Genomic DNA, 17,292 nt, shown 5'->3' on the forward strand with positions numbered 1-17,292 from the left:
AGGTCATGATCTCAGGGTCCTGGGATTAAGCTCTGGCTCCCTGCTCAGCGGGGAGTCTGCTTCTCCCTCTCCCTGTGCCCCTCCCCCTGCTCATGCGTTCTCTCTCAAATAAATAAATACCACCTTTAAAACAAATGTTGTTGCCGTATTGATTGTTTCACTTAGTACCTATAGACTATGGCAATCCGAATTCTTCCACAGAAAGTGTTTCTCCGGTATCTTCTAGCATCCAGTGTTATTCTTAAGCTTCTTAATGCCATTCTGATTCCTCTCATTTCTCTTCCTCTAATGTCACCTGCTCTTCATCCTCCCCCTCCTCCTGTTCTTCTCTCTCCCTCTGCCTCCCCCTCTCTCCCTAGTCTTCTGATACTTGTCATTGCACTCCTTAGATATGTGGGTTCTTTTCACTTATTTTGGCTAAGAGCTAAATGGTTGGTAGAGCTGTTTAGTCTGGAGACACAGGTCCTTTAGCTCTGAGACATGTTCTTGTTTGTTTCTTTGACGTTTGCTCTTTCTCTACTGTTTTCTGTTCTCTCTTCAGAATTTCTCTCAGAAGAATTCTGAACTTCTTGGATGAAGTCACTCATTTTTGTCAACTTTTCTCTCTCATTTTATACTACTTTACCCTCAGTTTTATTTTCTCCAATTCTGTCTAATTCTTCAATTGGATTTTTACAATTGCAGTTGCCACATTTTTTAAATCTTCAGCTACCATTTTGTGCTCTGTTCTTTATCATAGTAGCCTATTCATGTGTTAAAGATGTAATTTTTTTAAAGATTTTATTTATTAATTTGACAGAGAGAGATCACAAGTAAGCAGAGAGGCAGAGAGAGAGAGAGGAAGGAAGCAGGATTCCCGCTGAGCAGAGAACCCAATGCGGGGCTCGATCACAGGACCCTGAGATCATGACCTGAGCCGAAGGCAGAGGCTTTAACCCACTGAGCCACCCAGGCACCCCGAGGATGTACTTTTTAAAAATCTTTTTAAGATTATCAGTGATAGGGCATTTGATGCTCAGTTCCCTAAACTAAGTTTGTCCTGGATTCCTTTTTTATGTTTGTTTTGTATTTTTTTTATTCCTATAAGTACCTCAAATGCATAATGATCTATAGCTGTGCCCTTATATTTTTCTTTGGGTTTCTTGGTTTTGGCTTTTTTTTCTTTCTTTCTTTCTTTTTTTTTTTTTTAAGGAGAGGGAGTGGGAGAGGCAGAGGGAGATGGAGAGATTGAATCCCATGCAGGCTTCATGCCCAGCAAGGAGCCCAATACCAGGCTGAATCTCACAACCCTGAGATCATGAGATGAGCCAAAATTCAGAATCAGCTGCTTACCCAACTGAACCAACCAGGCATTCAAAATGTCCTGACGGGCATGGGTCCCACTTGAGCATGGACGGATTGGTGGGCTTCCTTGTCCTTGCATTGGAAGACCCACCTCTCTTCTCTACAATCTCAGCTCCTTGAGGTCCTTTCTCCAGAATTGTTCAGTTTCTCCAGAAAAGATTCCTTGAATATTCTGCTTGAATGGTATATTCCAGCTGCTGGAATTCTGAGAACAGGACAGGCAAAAGAAGTAGATGTCCCAACTAAGCGTCATGCAAATCTCTGTTGAATTTCCCCTGGTTTCTGCAACATCGCCACTTTCTGGGGTCTCTGGAGGCCGAAGCTCTCAGGACTGGGAGAACCAGCTCATTTCCCTACATCTCTATTATCAGGCACTGAAGTTGTAATATCCTTACTCTGTTGAACCACCGACTTTCTTCTTTTCTAGAAACTAGTCCCAAGCTCTCACCCATGGTTGTCTCTTCTCATGTACTCTTTGATCTTGTTGGTTTATAACACTTAACTTTACCATCATTTAGAATTATTTAGAGGTAAAAGAGGAAGAACATGTCTAATTGTCTCATTAGTCAGAAACTCATTAATCAGAAGTTGATCAGAAGTCAGTAAATTCCCTTTGTGCTCAAGCTAGCTAGAGTACGTGCTTATGGGCTACTGAGACCACTGATGGATACAAAAGGCTGGAGGGGGACACAATAGGGATAGGTGTGTCCTATGCCAGGGAGAAGGACAAGTCCCAGGCAAAACCAGAAAGAAAGGGAATATTGTTTTCCTTCACCAATCCTGAAAACCTAGCAGAGAACCCAAACTCCAAAACTAACTTCTCATAAGAATGCATTTCCATAAGCTTTGGGGTGGTGAGGCTGCCTGCCCAGACTTTGGGGTGAGAGAGGATGGCTGCCTTCTCTACTCCAATCTACAGCCCTTGGAAGCTGTTTGGGATGGTGTGTTCTTTGGGAGAACATGCAGCTACAGGTACGATTTCACAGAGAATTCTTGATCAAACCCACAGCCCGTTTTAGGCTTGGGCTCTGTTTATCACCCTAGAGGGGAAGGATGTCGGATTCTTATCTGACAACTTCATCCCCCAGCCCATTCAAATGAACAGGCTACCAAGGGTAAGATGAGGTAAAGATCCATCAGTAACCTCACGAATGACATATCAGTGGACATGCATGAGGCCTGGGGATTTATAGTAACCTGTTCAAAGAAATAGTTCAAACATACTGGCTCACTTTGATCAACACATCCCTCTAGAAGGAGGACTGATCTAAAAATCTACAGATACAGGGATCCAGACTCCTTCAACAAAAATCCAGGCTGAGGGTTTCCTAGGCATCCAGCCCTTGGTGAGGGTGAGCCTGGGGGCAACAAGGGAAGCCAAACACGTCTCTTTCCCTGGTTAGACCAGGTTCTGTTAGGAGGTGAGAGAGGAGAAACAGATCAAGTGTGTTTTTTGTAGATAAGCGAGCTGTCCGGTGAGCCTCTGGCAGGGAAGTGAGAGCAGGCTAGAGGAGTAGGAAAGGCTTCATGATTGGGCTGGGCTAGAAGGGTGAGGAAGTCTGGACAGACTTGAAGGAAGAAGGTCATTAAAATCCTGGGTAGGAAAAGTAAGGATGAGCAAAACTGTGAAAGCAGAGAGCAAGACATCCCTCAGCTCTCAAAAATAACAAGTATGGGGCGCCTGGGTGGCTCAGTGGGTTAAGCCTCTGCCTTCGGCTCAGGTCATGATCTCAGGGTCCTGGGATCGAGCCCCACATCGGGCTCTCCGCTCAGCAGGGAGCCTGCTTCCCACCCCCCTCTCTGCCTGCCTCTCTTCCCAATTGTGATCTCTGTCAAATAAATAAATAAAATCTTAAAAAAAAAAAAAAGTATAGAGACAAATCCCTCTGAATCCCAAGTGCCTACAATATGCCCCTAAACAGTGGGTGGAAATGTCCTTAGGGGCAGGGATGGGAAACACCAAAAAACCCACAGCACAGAAAGCTGTTCACCTAGAGCTGTTCAACCAAGATGGCAAGTCAGAGCTTGAGTCTGGGTTACTCAGTCTCGGAGAGTCTAGAATCTCATGTAGAGTCCCCAGGACCGTGACTGTTCACAAGTGTGTGTATGTGTTCCTTCAGGATTAAGATTTCTCTGCAAAGACTACACTTATGGCTTCTTCTTTGATTCTAGTACACAATATACTATACAATAACAAAATCATGTTTTTCTCAACAAAACCACTTCACATATCACTTTCTGTACAAGTATGATAAAAAGTATTTAAATTTTTTTTTCCTAATCCTTCTTAGTAAAATACCTGTGTGTCTTTCCCAACAGAAAACGGAGTTAGTATAAACAGGGCAGTGAAAATCTCCTCCTGGAGGCACACCAGCAAATGGGAAGTCAGGAAGGCCCAGGCCTGGCTCCAAGCCCCAGGCAGTCTACCTGCTGGAGGAAGGCCTTGTGGGAGTGGGCATGCAGGGAGGTCCTACACCTCTAGGCTCAGTTGGTGGACACTGACCCCTCCCCACAACTGAGCCCTAAGGACCTTGGTTGAAATAAATCCATCTAGGAACTTTCAGACCGCTTGAGTTTTCCTAGCTATTTTGATCAAGATGAATTCTAAAGTGAGTTCATATCATAAAGAAAAATGCCGGGTGTAGACTTCAGAGAAGTGAGTTTCATAAGGCCTAGAACAGCAGATTCTTGCATGGAACATGCACTAACCACATGCCAGGTCCCAGCCAAGCATTGTAGATAGATGACCTCACTGAATCTTTACAACAGCCACCACACTGGGTGGGGAGGCACGGCATCGTCAACCCTATCAGTAAAGATGAGACTGTAGAGGCTGCAGATGTTATGTTACTCTCCCTAGTTCACACAGGAAATAAGAGACTGAGCCAGGAGAAGATCCGAAGTCTGCTCCTAGCCAAAGATTTCTCAAGTGCCTCCTGAGGGAAACTGAGGCAAGGGGACATGGTACCTGAAGAAGGGCTGGAAAGCCTCAGAGATGGAGTTCCAACCTGGGAATCATGAAATCCTTCCACAAGCATGCCCCAGTGTGGCTGGACAGGGAACTCTGAGAAGGACACATAGGGCTGTCCGACCTCTAAACAGAGACGGCCTGGAAAGCCAACGAGCACAGATTGTCAGCCTGGTTCCCCAGGCACAGAAGCTGCTCTTGAGTGACCAACAAGCAGCCTGTGCACCAGGCCCAGTATGGACCACAGCTCAGCCCATCTGTTGGCTAACCCTGGTAGAAGACCTGCTGAGACATCAAAGACACTAGTCATCAGAGCCAGTTACACATGTAGGAATATCAACGCACCAGGCACTATCCTACATGCGTTCCATATATCAATTCCCTTAATTCTCTCAGCAATCCTATGAGGTTAAGTGCTTTTATTAGCCCCATATTACAGATGAACAAACTTTGGCACAAGTAATTCTTTAACTCTCCATGGTAGCATATCTAGATAGTGGCAGAGGCCCTAATTTGAACCCAGAAATCAGGTGTCAAAGCCCAGATTCTAACCACTCTCTGTACCACCTCTCCTTAAACCAAGAATATTCTGAGTTTTGGCATACCTAATCAATATCCATGAAGGCCTACAACAGCCAAAGCCACTGTGTGAGCTGGGAATACACTGTAACTGTGCCATGCCTACCTTTCAGGATCTCACTGCCTTTAGCACAGACCCATAAGCAGCTATTATGAAGTAGGAGGTCTCCGGGGGGAGGAGTGCGCAGGGCATCCAGGGAGCACACAGCAGGGCCTCGAACTTGACCTCAAGGAATCAGGGAAGTTTCCTTAGAGCAGATAATGCTGGAGTTGTACCTTAAAAATGAAGTAGCAGCTAGCAGGCAAGACAACCTAAGAAACACATTTTAATTCTTCTAAAGCTTTTAAGCTCTACCTTGTGCCAAATCAAATCCCTAGGAAGCTCCAAGTCTGAATGATATCATTTCAGCTTTCCACAGGAAAATTTGCACTGAGCTAGAATATCACATTGTTTATGCCTTTGGCTTTCAGCCAGGGCTGATATAAGAAGCAGTCATATGAATCACATTTGCATTGTTTGTAAAACTGCTAGCAAAGACACTATCCATTATGTTGTTCTATGTCCCTTATCTACAGACTGATGTGATAAATGTCTCCCAAAGCACTAAACTAAAAAATAAAATACAGAATAGAAACCTCTCTCCCCATGGACTGGTATTCTTCTTTGTAGTAAACACTGCGGGTTATGCGTTCTGTCTGATTTTGTCATCGTCTTGCCTACCAGGAAGCTCAGAATGGAGGTCCGTACTGTGAGTTTCCTTTAGCCTATGTCTTCTGGCCCTTGATTACTTGGCTTTTAACACTTAACCTTCATTTTAATGGATTAATTTTATTTTATTTTAAGGGCTTTTATTATAAGGATGATGTTACATTAGTCACCATACTGTACATCGTTAGTTTTTGAAGTAGCATTCATTGATTTAAGGTTTTATATCTTTTGTAACTAGACCTCTAGTTATCAACACTACTGCTGCACCATTCCGTGTATGGAAAACAGTTTTGCAGGCTTACTGGACACTCAAGGCCCCCTGCTCCCCAACTTGCTGGTACCTACAATTTCCCAAGATTTATTTTCTTCAAACCCTGAGTGTCTCTCCATAACCAGAAGGGATGGGTCTAGATCTACAGTCAAAGATGAAAGATCCATGAGCCAAAACGGCCCCCACCCGCTGCCTGCAGGATCTGCGACGTGGCGTCTGCTCTCAGAATAGAAGGAAGGGTTGTACGTCACACCTCTGCAGGTATGAGTCTCTCCTGGACATCAAGAAAACCCTGAGGACATATTTCTCTGGAATGCCAAGCATTAGGGTCAGCTGCTGAGATCATGTGAGATAACTCTGGTGAAAAGGGGTATGTGGCCCTCTTTCACGATGTGTGTGCGTGCCCACGGGTATGTCTGTGTCTGTGCCTACCCAAATCCACACTAAGCCTTCTCTTCCATTTTAGCATGACCAAGGCTTCTTTGATCCCCATTCACAAAACGAGGTTTATATGAAGCATCACAAAGATGATACCTATGAAGCATCTGGTATCACCTGGCCCTTAATAAAGATTATCTCTATTTGTTCTCTCCACGCTTGACTGCAGTCTCCGGTCTCCAGGAGGATGAGGACTGTTGCTGACTGTTTTAGTCCCCAGTGCCCAACGCAAATCCTGGCCCTTAAAAGCAACCAGACACCCATGCTGAGAACACAGTACTCCATTGATAAATATTGCTGGAATAAATCAATGACAGCAAACAACAGATCTGAACAGATGACACGATATATAGCTGTGTTGCAAATTTACTCCTTTACTCAATGTGCAAAGATAACATAGCCTCTTTTTCTCCAGAATGTTCCTCACAATTCTCCATCCCCACCCTTGAGCTCCAGGGAAACTGAGGGGTCCATATTCATGTTTCTAGTATTTTATATTCGACCGTCTCTTGTGGATGTCTTCTAGATATCCTCCCCTTGGCCCTGCTCTGGATTTTCATGACCTAGAGGTATGAAGGGTCCTGGAAAGGAGCATTCTCCTCTGATCCATCTCATCAGGTCTAGTCTGTCTGTTCCTTCAACCTACGTGCTGATCTCATTGGCGAGGCTGGTGGTCAGTTCCCTGGCTGGGTGAAGACCTGGTGGTCTTGCCAGACTGACTTGGCTCCCATGACATTCAGACTTCTCTAGCGTTTCTGTCACGTCCTCCCTTTGATCACAGATTACCTAGTCTTGCCCCTGCACAAAGGACATTTCATTTTTCTCCATGGCAATTCTGAACCCAGCTGTCTTCTACCCTTCCCAGAAGATATTAGGAAATGGTCAGATCCCTTGTCTCCTCTACATACCTCCTGGCCTGACACTGGATACTTGGAAGGATGAACAGACCTAGGGCACAGTGTATGTTCCTTGCATCTTATGCATGCATGCCTCAAGAATCTGTTTTTTACCCCCCACTTCTAGGACTGTGCTGGGGACACAGTGGGCACTATAGAGTACTGTTTAACTGAAGAGAGATGTCTGGACCCCACCCCAGTGCAGCTGAACTGATTTGAAATGGATATGGTTCACTCCTTATTTCCGAGTTCATGTTCATGAAAACTGGACCTTTTGAAAACGGGCTCATAGTCTCTATTCAAGACTTTGAATTGACTTCGGTTTGAGAGAAAAAGCGGACATTAAATATATTTACTGAGCTATTTTGAGGTTCAATTTAAAAAAAAATCTAGTTAAAAGTCTGCTTTAAAATGACACTAATAAAGTCTCTTCTGGAACTAAGTTTTAAGAGTAGTTTAGTAAGTTCGTTTTGATTCATATTTGTTTTTTGGATCAATGGAGTTTAATTTTATAAATTAAAACAATGCTTTGGTTGCCTAGATGTGGCCATTCCCCAGGTTTCCAGACGTGAGCCAGCGCAGCCCCGGAGCACAGACTTGGAGAGATTCAGAGAGCCCACATCCCATCTGCTTCACCCAGACGCTTCCTCAGTCTCTCATCGGCAGTCTCAAGTACGTTGGATTCACCCAGCAAGCTTTAAAAAAATATATATGCGTCCCGGATCCAACTCTTTGGAGTTAATTAACCTGAGTGCGGTCTGAGCAAGCACTAGCACTTTGAGAGAAGAGCAGGAATGTTAGAGACAGACAAGCATTAGGAAGCAACAGGAAGTGAAAAGTGCCCACTCTCTCACACACGAAACAGATGCAGGAAGTCAAACCGTAGAGCATTTGCTACAAGGACAAAAACAGGTGCCCTTTGACTGGCTCCTGTATCTGTATTTGGTATCAAGAAACCAAAACTGATATTCAAAACACTGACCTGTAATTAATTATAAGAACTGGATCACCATAGTGAAAGTACTGGCCAGCCCCTGGCCCATCTCGGTCTTTCTTACCTTCCATATGGCTTCAGCCCAGTGGTTAGCCTGACTGTACTGTTATGGCCCACTGTTCATGGTGGGGGAGGAGGGTCTCCCCTGAAAATTGAGATTTTTTAAAAAATATTTCATTTATTTATTTGACAGAGAGAGATCACAAGTAGGCAGAGCAGCAGACAGAGAGAGAGCGGGAAGCAGGCTCCCCGCTGAGCAGAGAGCCTGATGCGGGGCTCGATCCCAGGACCCTGAGATCATGACCTGAGCCGAAGGCAGAGGCTTACCCCACTGAGCCACCCACGCACCCCAAAATCGTTAGATTTTGATAGCAAAGGCTGAGGCTGATAAAGTTCTTTAATGCCATCACCTAGTCCAGTGGGCCTTAACCAGGAGCAATTATGATCCTCCCCACCCCTCGAGAATATCTGGAAATATTGGGAGATTTTTTTGGTTGTCACAACTTGGGGAGGGGGATGCAAACTGGCAGCTAGTGGGTAGAAGGCAGGCATGGGGCTAAACATCCTACAATGCCCAGGGAAGTCCACCACAAAGAATTATCAGGTCCAAAATGTCAATAGTACCTAGGCTGAGAAACCTTAGTTTAGTCTAACACTAGACAGAGTGACACCAAATATCAGAAAGATATTCCCATCCAGAACTTTCTTCTCCCCACTGCCCCTCGCAAAAAAGAACTTTCTTCTTCCCATACATATGCATCATCCAGATAAGGCCAGTGTGATCTATCAACATCGAGATTCCTTGTGCCAGATTTGTTAGCTATCTGGTCTCAGTTCGACAAGATTTGGAACATAGTATGTTAACCAACAGAGTTCCTTCAGGAGGTCTGAAGGCCTCCATTCCAGGGATGCTCCCAAACTCTTGCCAGAGGAAATGTGGAAGGGAAAGACTGTCTCCTTAGGGCCAGTTCTCCAGGAAAACCCACCTGCATTACAGAGGAAAACATCTGAACATGTGTCTCTATGTAGGGTGCCATACTGAGGGAATGATTTAGGTCACACTTGAGCACCCCCCCAACTGGATCACCAGCATCTAAATGCTCAGGTGAGATGGAACTCTACCCTCTACTCCTACCCTGACCCTCAATACAGCAAGTATTCTTTAATTTTTCGTATTATAGATTCTAAATCTAGAAGAACAAGGAGAGAAATCGTTATTTTTATTTTAGCACTTTCTCTATGCTACCTGATGTTTTCTATGGCTTCGCTCCTTAAATAGCTCAAAGCAACCCTATGGGGTAGTTTCTATTATTATGCCTATTATACAAATGAGAAATGGGAAGCTCAGACACATGATAATATGCCATGATACAACACAGCCAGGATTTCACTGCAGGGAGAGTGAGTAAACACATTGAAAATGTACAAAAACCTCTCCAGTTATGACCCATAATATTTGGAAGGTCCAAGTGGTTGTAAGCAACCCAGTCCCCCATGGGACATCACCTGTAACAATGTAGCAACAGTGGGGAAGTAGGCCAGAAACCAATTTTGTTAGGCCCCAGTGGGACAATCAGAGATAGTCACTTACCCTTTGACTCAAAAAGCTTTAAATAATTAAAATGTGCTAATGCCAGCAATAAAAAATACTCTCATATTGAACCCAAAGTAGTCATACAGAAATGCATTATGTAAAATTTCTCTTTAAAATTAATTTCCTAAAAGTAACAAAAATTAATCAAATAAACTTGAGCATAGCTATTCAGACCTGCCAAAGGCTGATTATTTTAAGAATGGACAATGACAGTTGTGGCCCCCTAGAAAACTGGGCCTTGCCAAACGGCTGTGCCCTGAGGCCAGACCTCTACAGAGGGGGCATTGCTCAGGTCCTATTCCACCTGGTGCCTTGTCAGTAGGATTGCCTTTCTGCCAGCTCACCCGAACTGCCAGATTGCTAGGGGGAAGTTGGGAGGGGGGGATCCCTCTGACCTGGGTCAACAACTAAGTCAAGTCAATTGCTTCCCACCTCACTCTATCCAAGAAGGTCTTGTTGGGCCCCATGACTCAGACTGGGATGCTCTAATTAGTTTATAGAAAAGATGCCACCTATGTTAGTTCTCTATTTTTTAAATTTAATTTTATTTAAATTCAATTAATTAACATATGGTGAATTATTAGTTTGAGAGGTAGAGCTCAGTGATTCATCAGTTGCATATAACACCCAGTGCTCATTACATCACATGCCTTCCTTAATGTTCATCACCCAGTTACCCCACCCCCCACGCACCTCCGCTCCAGGAACCCTCAGTTTCCTAGAGTTGAGCCTCTTATGGTTTGTCTCCCCCTCTTATTTTGTCTTATTTTATTTTGTCCTCTATGCCCCTATGATCCTCTGTTTTGTTTCTTAAATTCCACATATGAGTGAAATTATATGATAATTATCTTTCTCTGATTGACTTATTTCACCTAGCGTAATAACTTCTAGTTCCATCCACATTGTTGTAAATGGTAAGTACGATTTCAATTTTTTGGTGGCTGAGCAATATTCCATTCTGTATATATACCACAACTCCTTTATCCATTCATCTGCCAATGGATATCTGGTCTCTTTCCATAGTTTGGCTACTGCGGACATTGCTGCTATAATCATTAGGGTGCGTGTGCCCCTTTGGATCTCTACATTTGTATCTTTGGGACAAACACCTAGTAGGGCAATTGCTGGGTCATAGGGTAGCTCTATTTTCAACTTTTTGAAGAACCTCCACACTGTTTTCAGAGTTGCTGCACCAGTTTGCATTCCCACCAACAGCAGGAGGGTTCCCTTTTCTCCACATCCTCCCCAACCTCTGCTGTTTCCTGACTTGTTAATTTTAGACTTTCTGACCAGTGTGAGGTGGTAGCTCATTGTGGTTTTGATTTGTATTTCCATGATGCTGAGAGTGAAGTTGAGCATTTTTTCACATGTCTGTTACCCATTTGTATGTTTTCTTTGGAGAAATGTCTGTATATGTCTTCTGCCCATTTGTGTTTTGGGTGTTGGTTTGATAAGTTTATAGATTTTGGATACTAGCTCTTTATCTGGTAAGAGTTTTGCAAATCTTTTCTCCTTCTGTAGGCTGTCTTTTAGTTAGTTCTCTATTAATGCTGCAGCAAATTACCCCAGATTTAGAAGCTCAAACAAAACTTACTACCTCAGAGTCTTAAGTTGGGATTCCAACATGGGTCTCCTCGGGCTAAAAATAAGGGCACCAGCAGGGCTGTATTCTTTTCCAGAGGCTCCTTGCTCATTCCAATGGCCCGAAGCTGCTCTCATTCCTTGGTGTGTGGCGCCTTCTTCTGTCTCCAAAAATCAGCAGCACTGCATCTCCCTGGGCCTCTCCTCAGTAGTCACATGGTCCTCTGACTCCTCAGGACCCTCATGATTTCACTGGGCCCACCTCGATAATCCCGGATATGCTCTCCATTTTAGGGTCAGTGGATTAGCAATCTTAGTTCCATCTGCAACCTCTCTTCTGCATGTAACCAAACATATTCACAGTTTCCACGGGTTAAGATGTACGTGGCTTTGGGGAAAAGAGGACAAGGAGGCATTATTCTGCCTACCACACCTCCTCTTAGATGGGGTAGCAAACTGTCCGAGAACATTGGCCCTCACAAGAATTTAATTGAATTTGAAAGCCTTGCTGTGGGCTAAGTCCTGCCTAGTTTGCCCAGTTTCTATCCTTTTCTGTTGTCTTTTCCCAGCCTTCTGCCCTCACTTACCTTATCTGCCTGGATCAAGGAGGCATCTGGGTTTTCCAACCCAGGTGTAGCAAATCTTCTAGACAGAGCTAGTCTTGCTTAGCTTGGGCTCTTTTCTTAGGAAGCCAAGTTCAGAGGAGTGATCTTGTGAATGGACCCCAACAGTTCCTGGCACCATGCCATCCCCAGCCCTCTCCAAAGCTACTGGAGTGAAGAATGAATGCAGATTCCGGGACACACACGCACTGGTGTGACTTCCAAAATAAGAAATCAGAGAAGCATTTGTTTCTATTGATGTCTGGGTGACTTAGAGCTCTAGATATATATCTCCAGAATGATTTATCTGGATTTTATAGACCGTAGACTTTTCCCAGCTGAAACCCAGTTACTGCTTCCACCATAACTCATTGGATTGATTGCTTTAAATTTAAAGGGCCACTGGGAAAACTTTGGCTCCCTGAACTGTTTAAATCTTGTCCTTTGTGGAAGGTTCTGTTATACTTCTGGACAACCTGAGCACAAAACACAGCAGATCCATGGTAACAACATGGCGCCAGCGGGGGTGGGAAATGCAGAGGAGACAGAGCCAGAGCTGGGCTGGACAAGGGTGCCAGCCAGAATCTCAGAGAGCAGACCAAGGCAGAGGCTCTGGTCCAAGGGAAGAGCTCCAGAAGGAGCAGCCCGAGAATCAAGGGCTTCTCTGAAAGGTGGTTATAAAGCAAGGCACAGAAGCAGGAACCTGGTAGGACCCGAGAACCGCCCCGCCTGGGGAAGGCAAGGCAGGATGGAGGAGAGGAATTTTATTTATTAAGCACACACACATGCCAGGTACTTTACGTCAACCTATGACATTGATTCATTTATACTTCTAACCTTGGGGGGACTGGCCTTAATAGGAAGGTATAGGTTCAAATCCCAGCTATACCTTATGCTAGCTGGGTGTCCTTGAGTAGTTAATGAACCTCTCTGACCATCATCTTCTCATCTGTATTTAAAAATTACTATATATATACACTGTACATATGTGTGTATTACTATATATACTATATATACATATAATTATATATATAATTTGTATTTAGAAATTATTATATATAATATAGTATATACCTCACAGAGCTTTTAAAGGTTGTTTTCAAAAAAACATTTAATGGGAAAATGCTTTTTCTTTAACAGCATTAAAAGGAAAAAAGTAGATGGCAAATACCAATATAATTCTGTTTTTGTAAAAGGAATATATACACTTTGAATATGTGCCCATCTATATATGCACATATACATATGAAAGAAAATAAAAATATTAACGATAGTTATTTTCATGGTGGGAATTCAGATGATTTAATTTTTAAATGTACCTTTCATATTTTCCAAATTGCCTACAATGAACATGACATACTTTTGAAATATTTTCCTAGATTTGCATTTTTATTGCAAAAGTGATCCATGTTCAGGATAGGAAATTAAACTTTGTTACCACTGGGAACAGCTTGTTATGAATTCTTGCAGATGTTTTTCTGTGCATGTCTAAATATATATGTAGAGGGCATGAGTTTCACAGGCCAAAAACTCAGGTGTGCAAAAGAGGGCAGCCTTAGTTTTCTGTAACTGAATTTTGTTTCTGTCTTGAGTCCCCATTCCACCTAGTGGCAGAAACTTTCTCAAGCACTAGGGTACATTCAGGCAATAAGGGTTTTCTCTATGTATTTAACCTATCCCCTCAGCCCCCGCACTTCCTCTACCTGGATTTGCATCTTCCTTTTAGGGGGCTGACATGGTAGCCTGGTTTGTGGGGGTGTCTGGTCACTTATCATCTGATCTTGCAAGGGTAAGCAAAGATAGACCTTTTGTCTGGCTTTGGTCTGCAGGATCGACCCCAACTGACAGACTCTGGAGACATCAAGTTTCCCAAATCTATTTATCAATCATGTCAAACATTCTGGAATACCCCTTTCTCGACTCTGAGCTCCCTTCTGGTCCAGCAGCTTTGGACCTCTAATTCCCATGGAAAACTCTGGCATGCTCTCCCACTTGTCCCTAAAAGGGACTTTCTTGGGGTCTCTCAGGCCCTAAGAGAAATGTCTATTCTTCTGATGCAAAGCCAGTTCTGCTCAGGGGACATTTGCAAGGGTGCCAGCCCAGTGAGTTCTGGTGGGGGTCTCTGACTCTAATCACCAGTGATCTGAGACTTGTGACCTGGCCTTCCCTTCTTCATTCTGGGAGAGCCTCAAAGACACCAACTCCTCCCCCAAAGTCCACTGTACTCCATCACCACCTCAGATCAGATTCTCTGCTCTCTAAAGTGGGTGGGATCTGTGATCTCTACTTCCTCTCTGTAGGTCAGACAGCCAACCTGGGTACCTGAGGTATATGACATAGATCTGATGTCGAGAGCCCATCAACTCAGGCCGGAGACAACATAAGCCTTCGCTCCTAGCAATTTCGTGTCCTGCACTAGCATCATCATCTCTTACTTACAGCAGAACAAAGAAGTGATCTTGTTTGAGGGAGTCAGGGGGACTTGGCACAGAAAGAACAGAAAAATACATCTGTAACTATTTTAGAATATGCACTTGCTGTATTAGTGCCTTTGGGCATGGGAAATATAAATACATAGTTGAATAGTAATGTAGCAGTGGAATCATACCATGCGTACTTCCAGTGTTCTTTGCTTCACTGAACGAAAGGTCTAAATACATTCCTTGTAACAGCTCAGTAATATTCTATAGTCCTGGCTGGTTATCAAATCCTCTTCCAAAAATAGAGTAGTCCCCAATTTTTCACTATTAAAATGTTGCAATGAACATTCTTGTTCATTATCTCTTTTCCATGTGATCAACTATTTCTACAGGATAAATTCCTAGAGGTGGAATTGTGTCAAAGGATATTATTAAATAGTCCCCATCAACAAAACATATGTGGGAATATTATAGGTTAAAAAATTGAAATCCATGTAAAAAATGATACTTGACTTAATAAATAAATATAAAAAGAATGTCTGAATAAATCAAAATAAATCAACGATATATAAGATATATACCATATTTAAAAATATATATATATATATGCAATGGAAATAATGCAATGAATAAACTATGCGCAGGGAGGGGAGGAATATCAGAATTACCTCACCTTGAAATGAGGAAGAACTTCTTAAACCAGATTATTATTAAAACAGTAAAAGATATCACAAACAAAGCCCAGAGATATGTGAAAAATCAGGGAATATATTTATAGTGGATATGACAGGCAACTGGTTGATACCACTAAAGAAAGAGCTCCCTTAGAATTAATAAGAAAATAAAAGAGCAAAGACTGCAAAAAGCAATGCAGAAAAGAAGAAATTAGAAAAGGCTAATGGGGGCAGTGGGGGCCGGTGTTTGGGTGGCTCCATCAGTTAAGAGTCTACCTTCAGCTCAGGTCATGATCACGGGGTCCTGGGATCCAGTCCAGCTAAGGACTCCTTCCTCAGCAGGGAGAATCCACTTGTCTCCCACCCCTCCCCCCTGTTCGTGCTCACTCTCTCCCTGTCCCAAATAAATAAATAAATAAAATCTTAAAAAAAAAAAAGGCTAATATGGGAGATTGCCAACCTTGACCACAGGACTCCCCCAACCCATCAGAAGATGGAGTCTTTTTCTGTGTCCCTGGCCCCACCTCAAGCTCCCTGGCCACACAACTTGCTTTGGTCAATGGGAAACTAACTATAATGAAAGCAAAGTACTTAGTACTGGGGCTTGCCCTGTGTTGCTGCTCCAAAGAACCCAGCCCACAGCTACCCTGTGGCCTAGGCTATTCTGACGGATGATGAGAGACACATGGCCCATTCATCTCCTCACCCTAGGCAAGGACTAGTAACTGCCAAGCACCAGAGCTGCCTAACTGACCAATTGCTAACCACGGACCCCCAAGGGGGCTGAGCCAAGACCAGTAGTAGAAGCTGAACCCAGCTCATACTGGTGACCCATGGAATCATGAGCTAAATAAATAGCTGTTGCTTTGGGTCACCAAGTTTTGGGGTGGCTCATTATGCAGCAAAAGCTAACAAAAGCAGCTAATAAATAAAACATTCAAATTCACAAGCAGCCAATTTAAAGCAGAACGTCATTATTTTACCCATCAAATTGACAAAAATGAAGAAGAATGGTAATTTCAGTTCAGGCAAGGATGCGAAGAAATAAATATTTTCATTCATTGCCGACAAGAGTGTAAATTGCTGCAAACTTATTTGAGAAGTAATGTGACAATACAGATTAAAACTGAAAATGCATGTACCCTTCAGCCATTTTCAGGGAATTTATCTTACAGGGGGAAAAATGTGTAAGAATATTTATTGGCGTAAGAATATTTATTGGAGCACTGTTTGCATTGGGGGGGATCATCACAGAAAGAAGGAAAGAAGAAGGGATAGAGAATAAAAGAAGAGAGTGAAGGACAGGAAAGCAATCCAGGGAAAACATGTGTATCAATCAATAGGAAACTGTTTACTAAAATGCAGGGCATCCATCTTATGGATTATCATATAAATATTAAAGGAATGAATTCAAGCTATAGCTACTAATTTGGAGGAATGAATTTGATTTACTGTTGAATTTTTTAAAGCAGCTTACAATGTAATGGATATACTTCTATTTTTCTAAAATAAAAAAAGATGATATATGTGTACAAGCTTTAGCAGAATACTATTGACAGGCTTTCATTTCACTAATTCCTTTATGCAGTGCCCCCCCAAAGACATGGAAATAATGTATGCCACAGCAGATCATAGAAACAGAGGTCAATTCATGGCTTTTGAGTTTCAGATTTTGAGGTCCTCATCTAAACCATGACTACTAACATCTTAACTGTGTACATGTTAACTGTGTAAAACCTTTGAAGCAGGTGCCCCATTATATGCGTATTAGGTATTTAAAAATTAGGTACATGAATTAGAGTATAAACCTATGCAAAAATATGAATATTCAAAAAAGAGATAAAAAGGGAAATAAACTACTTTAAATAAGTTATATTCTTATATATAGTGCATTCATAGTACAAAATTGTCCTGCTATTACTAAAAACATATCCTCAATCATAAACAATTACTAATGTAATTGAAAATGCTTTACTATTTTTGTTAAAGATTTGCTTATTTGAGAGAAGGGCGGAGGGAAAGTATCTTCAGGTAGACTCCCCGCTGAGCACAGAGTCTGATGCAGGCTCCATCTCATGACCCATGAGATCATGACCTGAACTGAAACCATGAGTTGGACTCAACCGACTGAGCCACCCAGGTACCCCAAAATGCTTTACTTTTAAAAAATACCTTGGTTTAACACTTTGTGATACAGTAATTCAAAGTCCTAATTCCACCTT

The 17,292-nt window shown here is 42.8% G+C and overlaps 1 protein-coding gene across 1 annotated transcript in view; it reads right to left on the minus strand.

Annotated features, from left to right (window-relative positions):
* GRID1 (glutamate ionotropic receptor delta type subunit 1) overlaps window positions 1-17,292 on the minus strand; it is a 705,818-nt gene that overhangs the window by 279,185 nt on the left and 409,341 nt on the right. The window lies entirely within an intron of this gene.

The sequence above is a fragment of the Neovison vison genome, chromosome 2 (genome assembly GCF_020171115.1).
Source record: "Neovison vison isolate M4711 chromosome 2, ASM_NN_V1, whole genome shotgun sequence".
Taxonomy (NCBI): domain Eukaryota; kingdom Metazoa; phylum Chordata; class Mammalia; order Carnivora; family Mustelidae; genus Neogale; species Neogale vison.